Genomic DNA, 10,031 nt, shown 5'->3' on the forward strand with positions numbered 1-10,031 from the left:
GCCTTTTCACTGATGGGGGGGTCAGCTTCCCACAGGGGGCGGCTCCCCCCCCTCCTTAGCGACGGCCTGGTATACCTTCAGTGCATTGCTTAATGTTGAGGGACATGAAGACTGCAGTTGCCGACTGTCATAACGTGTTTTGGAAAATAGCATTGATATTTATTTTATTTCTCCCTTTATTTACTCTAACAGCAACATTAAAAGCAAAGCTAGCTTTTTCATTCGGGTCTGTGCATTGGAAATGTCCAAAGACCGAAAATAAAAAAGACATGTAGCTAAGAGGAACATAAAATTGTAAGGATATAGAAACAAGGAGTAACAATGATTACATGCAATCACTGCGATCAATCACTGCCAACAAGTCGTAAAAACTGTTCTTGTTTTTCAAAAGCTATTGTAAAATAACGAATTGTTCGTCACAGAGGACACTAAGAAATTTAAGAAAAATACGAATAAGCCTTGCATTGAAACCCACCGAGTTCAATCTGCCGAAAAGTAGAAAATGTTTTCACCAACCAAAAGCAATCGGATTGTTTAGGGTGATCGACGTATGACGTCCCAATGTCAGATGCGTTGTCTACAATGACAAGGACATATGTCGTTGTCTACATGCTGAGAAGGTTTACCTCAAGACTAGCTACGTGAGAGAGAAGAAACATTGGGGCCTGTGTCAGTTCTACCTGAACCAAGTTTGAACTTGCCCATATGGGCGAAAGTACTGGGGATAGGTAGTATGTTTCCTCCCATTTTCGATCAGGGGAATGGGTTTAAAACTTGAATCAGCCTCCTCTATCTTATAGTGAAAAAAGAAATAGGCGGCAACCAAAATGTATTCAACAGTACTCAAAAAGGGAGAACAATTTAAAAACAAATTGATACGCCGTTTATGTAAAATTCTGCAGGAATGAAATACATATTACAGATGTACATCTGTGTCACGAACATACATCGCCGCTGTATAGTGTCAAATTGTGTCAGAACCCCCTACCTGATTTTCAAATTTCCACGGCCGTTCAAGACATCCCCCAAATTCCCCACTTTTTAACAACTGTGCAAATAACAACAGCACAGAATGAAGGTAATTTGCGGAACACACGTTCGTTTAATATCGACAGTTTAATATCGACTGTTAAATACTGTGCTGAAAGCACCTTTAGCAGGGAAGAATCATTGCCATTGCAGCTACCCTTTAACAAACATTTACGGACCGGCCAAGCTTATATATATTCCCATTTATAAATACCGATTAAGAAAGTCAAAACAAGTAAAAACAAAAGAAAAATCCAACGATTTTATTCACCAATTTAACTTTAATTTTTTCAACAGTCCCACAAGCCGTGTGGCACACGTACTGCATGTGCCTCCGTGAGCCGGTGCTATATCAGTGATTTAGGACTGGCTACGTGATGGGCTTTTGCGCAAGAGGAATAGCTTAACTGTTTATTAGATATTTATAAATACACTGGAAAACTCTTTATATCAAGTGATGTCCAGCTTTAGATTTCCACCGAAGATGTTATACAAACAGTGTGGGGCCATTCAAAATGTCTAATTTCCAAAATTTGTTAAAACAGTCACCCCTACTTGCTATTCCAAAAGAAATGAGTAGCTACTCTGCAGAGATCCCAATAACAGTCACGTAGATCCACATCCACATTCGCTTTCCATTGGTCATACATTTGTTGGAGAAAATTCCAAAGGTGCTTAGCGGTAACAGAAAATGTTCTTTCGGGCATTTGAGGCTTCTTGCCTGACAAACACGATGAACAGATATTAATCATAATTATGATGAACGTGGATTTTGTAAGATCTGATTTTGGCTGTGCTCAAAAAGTCATGAAGTAATTAAATTGTACCTTTTTAAAAGTAGTGTATTTAGGACTAATAATCAATCAAAATAAAGGACAGTGTGGGTCCTATGACGGAACTAATAATGGCCAACAACGTCCGTATCAGTTTACGGAAACGGTCCTGAAGACTGGCCACAGCTGGCTGCATCGGGCAACAGTCATACGAAAAATCACGCCTTGCAGGATTGCAAAGATATATTTATATTAAAATAAACACGTAAACACGAAATTGACATTAAATATTTTCACAGTTTCGATCGTTTTTAAAAACGTTCGTGACATAACTGAATTTGATATGCATACATGTGTATGTATTCGTTGGATACGCATTGGGCCTACTGTTTTCTAGATACCCTCGCTTTAGCAATCTCAACAGCATTTCCATGTTCTTCGTACACAGTTTGTAGTCTCAGACGTGTTGAGTTGAAAATGTTTACTTGAATGGACATAATGACGTCAGGTTTTGTTTGGTGCTCGCATGGCAGTCAGGAAGGACATATTCATTAAGCGCCTATAGGAAAGCGCACATTAAAACAAAACGTGGCGCCATAATGTGTTTGGTCAATTAAAAACACTGAAAAATTCAATAACTGTTGAATTATCATGCTTTAAATTCCTGGTTTCCCGTACAGCGTGCGTGTTTAATTTTTTAATAGTGTACATGCATTTTGCTTAAGGATAAATTCGTTATCCCTTCCCACGCTGACGGGACACAATACTGTAATGCACGTGCGTCTCATCTATAAGTAAGGAGGGACATGAGACTAGCACGAATTGACTGAGGTAAACTGCACACGTTCAGCTGAAGTTACTCTCTCCGAAATAAGCTCATTCAACGCGGACACGTACTGCACATGTTGTTTGAAATAAGCAGGTGTTTCATCTAGTTTAAAGCTACATAGTAATCTGAAAGAAGGAATTCAAACAGTTGTGCGATAATTTAAGGATCTGACTTCAGTGACTGGATGCACTTGCAAGATAAACTGTATGAAGTCCAATTGGATAGAACAAAAATTATCTGTGTTGCATTATTAAAAGTACTGCATCTCTCTCTATAACGCATCATCAGACGTAAATAAATTCTTCAGTTTGAAAAAATAGCATCCCAAGATTCGATACAAACATAGAAATTTCTGACAATGTTTTCGGGGAGAAAATACATATTATTATTTTTAGGTTGCGATTGGCCGTTTCTTGTGGTCCCTGTTTGTTTTGTTTGCATTGCTGGTCTCGCGATATGCAGCTCTGCGCTGCCAGTGGTCGGACAGCGTCTTGTAGCGACATTGTACCAGCTGCAGCATTCCTGCTGGATTGGTCTCGCCGTCTTGACTGTGTCGTAAAACGACAATCCCATCATTGTGTACTACGCAGTTGTGTCTGTGAAAATATTAGGTGTCGCAAGGTTTAATACGCACAGCGCGTGAAAATCATGATGGTATATCAGTCATAGTTGCTATTAAACAAATAATGAATGTTTTGAGTGCAGTGGTGTGAATGATCTCATGAGATGGCAGAAGAAATGAATGGGGACAGAATGCCAGTGCCGCTTTCTGTTTCGTTTACGTCTTGCTTTCGTCACATTTCGCGCTTTTTTATATTTTTCCTTCAGTATGCGATCCTTCTTTGGGTGCGTTCGATTAGCTTACACGTGTAAGTTAAATTTACACGAGAGCTTTCATTTAGCCATCACGTTATCCTCGTGCCTGCCCTGGGTCAGCCACCACTACCCTGGCTGGCGAGTGGGTCTCTGGCGGCTGCCCCAGTGTAATGACGTCACGGATAGGGTGTTCGAGCATGGACGTAAATGGTGGAAAGTGGCGGGGACTTGACCTTTTTCCCCGAATACCTTGGCGAATACATTGCAGCGTTCGATTAGCCTCGTTTCGAAGCTTCACCGTGATCAGAATATCGACAAGAATATCATTTCAAATCAGTGCTCTGAAATACGTGATTGCCGAGCTCTCGGTAGCTTCTTCAAGGCAAGCAGATCAGGGCTTTTTACATTCTTACCTTCATTCAAAAGACGCGTTGACGTTCGTGTATGGTTTACTTGTGCGTTGCATTTAGAATGCATTATTCGATATTCGTTTTATCCGATTTCGAATGTTCTATGAGTACACACGTGGGTTCAAAATGTTTGCGCCGAGGACGGCGTCAAAGTTTCTCTGCGCGGTGAGTGAGAAGTTAGCGCTCTAGTTTTTATATCATCCGGTTAGTAAGTGACTTCTTCACAAAGGCGGACGCGCCACGATTTGCAGGCTCCCATTGGACGATTGTTGAAGTTGCGCGTTAACTTCCGGTTCCAAGGTCCCATGTAAACGGCGATCTCCGTGCAGTGCATGTGTAGTGGGCGTGGTTTAAACTGAAGTGACGTCACACTTACGAACCGGATATGTACCTCTATGGGTGCAGACCACTAATTCAAGTGAGAATTTCTGACCAGCTCATTAGCATTAAAAGTGCCCCCACCCACAGTATCTTTTGAAAAAGGAGATGGTTTGGCCCCCAAAATGGTGAGATTGTGAGATTGAGCTTTCATATGAGGGCAGAAGGGCTGAAAACTACGGTTGAAAAATGGTCCTAAGTGCCCGAGAAAGTTGAGGCTTGCCACTTGAAAAATGGCTGCAATCAGACTTCGGAAAAATCACTTTTTGGGGGTGATTTTGTTTTGTGGGAATAATTAAAAATGTAATTGGTTAACCCACAAAAAATTGAAAATAAATTGAAAGATAAGTGACTAGACAAGAATTTCATTTGAGTTTCAGAAATCTCAGGGATGTTGGCGTGCATGCTATTGGGCCCTGAACGGTGCTGATTTTACACTGTTTTCAATGGGGTTTGAATTAGTGGACTGGACCCATATAGGGACCAGTAGCTAGCTGGCTTCTGGGGTCCCGTCGTGGTTGGTTTAGCTATGCGCATGCGCAGTTGCTGTTTCTATTGAAAGAGATGATGTTTACATGTACATGTACATACACCCTTTCGTGCGCGTCACAGCCGAACACAGTATCGCCCTTGAGAGCATCGTTAAGACACAATGCCAGCTTTGATTAAAAAAAAAACAGCCGAAACATTCCGAACTCATCCCTTCCACATTCAGATAGCATCGTTGATGTTCGGACATTTTCGCCTGTGTCTGTGCGCAGAATGAGAGATATATTTTTTCTTTTGCTTGTTGCCGATGCATTTTTGTTTAGTTTCAGTGTTTCTCCTGGCATTAACTTTTGCCCCGAACAGCTTTGTGGTAATCGAACCTCCGTTTCCAGATAGGCCTACATAATATCCATACTCTGTTTATACATGAAGCAAGGAAAAAGTCCTTGCTCTACGGTCCGTGCATCTAGAAAATCTTCCAAAGGTTTAGCACGTGACTTTCGCTAGTCGCCCAGCGCCCTGCGCTGGGAAGGGCTGGTTGCCTTGCACAGATTTTAGTGGAGGAAATGCGTCATACGGGGTCACAGCTAACCACGCGCAGAGCATTGTGGGTTAAATCTCTGCGCGGGGCGCGAGCTCGCTCAATGTGTTACACGAGCGGCAGTTATCAATTCGATATTTTTCTTTTCCTTCCTCACTGCTGAAAAGTATTCTCACTACAGTTTATCTGTTCATCCAAAATTGCTAACGATAACAAATGATTGGAAATATATCGCCAAAAGGTACGTGATCCTTGATATTTAGTGAGACGTTTACCACACTGCGATTGTTCCAAGGCCATGCTTTTATCATATAACCGACACTTTGCTCGTGCCATTGGTGAACCAACCCAAATAACACTTTGTTGACAGGAAGTGATAACTTTGCGGCCACAGGTCGTTCAGAGTGTAGCCAATCACAGTGCAAAGCCATCAGCCATTCCCAGCGCCCGAACAGTGAGCTGGGCCCCGAGCGAACACGTGACACTGTTGTATTGTGAGCTGTGTTATATGCCGCCTCATTAACATAAAACGGCAGGATTCCCCCGGAAGCAACGTTACCCGCTAATGGTCCCTACGTTCGGAGGACGTCTATAAGACGTCTGGAGACTACGAACGGGACAGGAACCAGTCTAGTGAATACCAGACCCAATGATCCCAACCATTCTCGTCCAATCAAGGGTCCAGTAGCACCCAATGTCCAAGTGACCCAAACCGGAGGAATTCCTCCAGTTTCTGAAAACAGCCGAAACATTCCGAACTTGTCCCTTCCACATTTAGATAGCATCGTTGATGTTCGGGTATTTTCGCCTGTTCTGTACGCAGAATGAGATATATTTTTTCTTTTGCTTGTTGCCAACGCATTTTTGTTAAGTTTCTTACATTTTCTTCAAAGTGACCGCCAACATTAACGGCCTGTATGTATACCTAAACATAGGATGCGCCCAGGGCATTCCATGTGACACTTGACATGTTGTGTCGTGATCTATTTATATCCGTGGGTGACACCCGACCTAAGATGTTTTCAGGAGTTGTTAGGGAATCTTTGGAACAGACCAGCTAGTCGGTTGAACATGTCATTTGGCGTACTTCAGGGATCCATACTAGGACCCCTCATATTTAGTGTATAGGCCTATATTAATTATCTTGAAAATTCCTCTTATTTACTTGCGTTCATCCTAATTGCCGATGACTACAACCTGTTTTACAGTCACGAAAGATCCGTATACACTCTCTAATGTATGAACTCTGCAAAGTGTCATACTGGATCGAAGCAAACAAACTAACTCCTAATTTAAAGAAAACTAATTTTATGATGTTTGTAGAAAGACGCACATTTAATTTGTTATTGACAATCAGCCAGACTGACTGTGTTAAATTCTTGGGACTTTATATCAATGATAACCTTTCCTGGAAAACACATATTACCAGCATATGTTATGTTGTATCAAGAAACATTGGAACGATTTGTAAGTTGAGATATTTTCTTCCCTCTGATTTTTAAGAACTTTATACATGTATAACACATTAGTGTTACCCTACTTAACATATGAAATACTTGCATATGGCCAATGTGGAACTGGCCTGGTAAATATATAGAGTACTTAAATTTAAAAAAAGGTTTTACGAATAATTAATGTAACAACGTTTTATAAACATGGTGATCCTCTTTTTTCATAAATACAAAGGGTTGAACATTGGGGATATTTATTTATTTATTCCAAGTAGCTACGTTCATACGTCAACTTAATACGTGTAACTCCAAACTCCCGAAATCTATCTGATCAGTGTTCAATGCAAGCGATGTAAATATTCATCTATTTACTAAACAATGTTCAGACTACCACAACGTTTCTTTACGTACTAAGCTTGCTGCCAATGGGCATGAAGGCCCTAAATTATGGAATTCACTTAATCTTCCGTTAGAAATATTCGCAGTCTATATAAATCACTCACTGAATAATTACCTGTAAATGAATCGTTCATTAACGGATTTTACTGGTTATGTATTGACTCTTGTTATTTCTGTTATGTTTAAATGTACATGTTTGCAAAAGTGTGTGTGTGTGTGTTTGTAGTTATTTAATTTAATTTCTGGGGGCCACTATTAGACAAGTCCGTGCCCATGGGAACGAAGTTGCACAATCTCATTTTAAAAAATGCGGGGTGCATGCGCGTGATATATTACAAGGCCGGCTGCTGTGATGTCTAGGCCTAATGGTGAGCGTTTTTTGTCACTCTGTCACGTGATCATTCTGGGCCAATAAAATCAGTATTCATGATAGAGGTAATGTATACATGCTAAACTGCGGCATCCATCGCATGCACGTCGTATTACCCTGCTGTGAACAGGCTGCGTTTTATTGTTGAAGTTACTCTCAAGTACTCCTATATCCTAGGTGTATAGGAACAACGTAACACGTTCGAACCAAGCCATAGGAACCATGTTGGAAAACTGTCCCATTACTGTTTGCCTGTTGTCGGCTGCTTTTTTTTTTTTTTAGATGCTTTTTCTTCAGATCAATTCTTGAGTCTTGCTGTGGTTTCATCCACGGGAGGCCTTGCCAACAGCTCAAGGCCTAGCATGCAAGGTCGTGCAGGCGTATCGGGTTTGCGTGTCATTCAACTGCTTGGAAAATAGGAAACGCAGCCCACGTCAGTCATTGATTTAGTTTCAATAAACCAAATGTTCTCATACGTTAAAAAAAAAACGGATCGAATAATGAATGTACACTGGGTACACATAATGCTGAAAAAGGGTCCCATTTATGATCAGTAATTATTCATAATCTAACATATAAGAAGACAAAGTAAATATCTCCCATAATTTGCTTCGATGGCTAGTTTGGTGAAAAGACCGCAGGATGTGTATTGTTTCACCTTTAATGAAGTTGCTCAATGATTGACTCGCACGCCTCTGCACGCCTCCAAAAAGAAAACGGCGAAAAGGTCAAGGTGTACACGTTCCAACCTACTTTATCGAGCTGTCATGCGATCGATGCCAATTATAATTGTGAAATATAGTCCATCTGGGCAAAGCAAGAATATGAAATACGACACATCGAGTTTAACGATTTAACCTGCTATTAATTGGTTCTGCGTGCAGTTTAGGCTAATACCTGGTGAGAGCTATGTAATTAAATCTCTATGGAAATCCCCCTCTAAATGTCCCCACTACTCTGAGATGATTTGGCTTCAGTTTTGTTGTGGTGGTTTTTGTAGTGGTCGCAGCGAGCGTGGTATAATTTTTGTGGTTGTTGCTTTGTTTCAAGCTTTTGGGGGTCTGAGTAAAAACAGAATTGAATGCCAAGACTTTGCAGGTCTAATGATAGAGTATATTCAGGAAGTTCCAATCGCATTTTCAAGGACTGAACTAATCAGTCAGACCTTGTTAATAAGAGAAGTGTTACTACAAGATTCTTCTCATAATAAGGGACTGTTAGGTCCCAACCTTTTTCATCGTTTTTCATTTTTTATTCCTGATAATACAAAGTTCCTATTATAATAATGTACTTTGCCAAGTTCGAATGACCAATTAAAGAGGTTCGACTGTACATTAATTAATTAATAGAGTTAGAGAGTTGGCACACTGCAGGCGAATGCAATGCAACAAAGAAACTTGTCCTGTTGAAGTAATTCAGTTCAATTTACGTGTTTACAAGGATATGAATCATACATCTGATTGCAAGGGAATAAGAAGATGGAAGAGATAACTCAATCTCACAAGTCTGCGAAATAGAAAACTGTTAATTCGCAGAACCGGTTCATCGAATCTGGGCCGCAAGGGTCAGCCTGGGCCGTTTGATCCCCTGGGCATCGTAAATACACAAAAACTGCGAGTGAATAATATTTACGATTGCTCGCTACTGGCTCCACAAATCGACTTGATTGGATCGGTTTGACAATGAATACTGATTCCCATCGTAAAATTAAGTGCCATCTTCATATGAAAGTTTAGATGTGCGTTTCTCAAAGTCTGAGCCGACTCATGAAATATACATTGTGTGGACGTGTGCCGATGATTTCGACCATGTGTACAAATAATGCTACCACATATGTAAAAAAAAGAATTATTGAAATTCCACTTGCTTTGAAACAACAAGCAAGCAAGAAAAAACATCAATAACAACAATCGTGTGTATGGTTTCATTGTGAATTTTGATGCACTGTACATTTGGAGATTTAATAGTTGTCCCCCTTTTATTTTTAAAAAGCCTACGGCTTGTTTTGGTTCGAAATTTTGCATTACCATCACCTTGTCAAATAGATTAAGTACATATGCAACTGATGCTACAGTTTAATTTAATATAGAGGAAATAAAATGGAGAATCTAAGATTACCAAAACCATTTCAGAACATGTGCATATGTATAATTTTCGATCTCACTTTCTGAAAACTCTCCTAAAAGCTGTATATCTGTATTTGAGCTGAAAATAAGTTTTCAAATAGAACTTCTTTCCTAAAAACGACGTTTCAAGGGAGCAATGCATGCCTTTCTTTCAAATTGCATGTATTGTTTTCTTCGATCGTTTATTAGCATTGGGAATCCATTTAATGCTTATGAGGTATTACGAGTAACTTCATGTGGTATCCGTCGCCTCTTGGAATTATTCTTTACATTGCACAAATTTTAAATATTTGTATTTCCTAAGTCGAACACGCAACAAAATCTCCGTTTTGTTTATGGACAGGGAAAAATGCCACTTGTACAGCGGGTACCCGCCATCGTTTATACATGTATATGCTCAGCGTTTGATATACGCATCTG

At 40.2% G+C, this 10,031-nt stretch overlaps 1 long non-coding RNA gene across 1 annotated transcript; it reads right to left on the reverse strand.

Moving 5' to 3' along the window:
* Window positions 1–1,097: 1,097 nt before the first annotated feature.
* On the reverse strand, window positions 1,098–4,008 carry LOC147796972 (uncharacterized). The gene is made up of 2 exons (XR_015427499.1): window positions 3,861–4,008; window positions 1,098–3,227 (listed from the first exon to the last, which is right to left on the reverse strand). It is a non-coding gene; the product is annotated as an uncharacterized LOC147796972 (long non-coding RNA).
* Between the last annotated feature and the right edge of the window lie 6,023 nt (window positions 4,009–10,031).

Source organism: Acanthaster planci, linkage group LG13 (genome assembly GCF_054643075.1).
Source record: "Acanthaster planci isolate LZ-2023a linkage group LG13, COTS_SCS, whole genome shotgun sequence".
NCBI classification, from domain to species: Eukaryota; Metazoa; Echinodermata; class Asteroidea; order Valvatida; family Acanthasteridae; genus Acanthaster; species Acanthaster planci.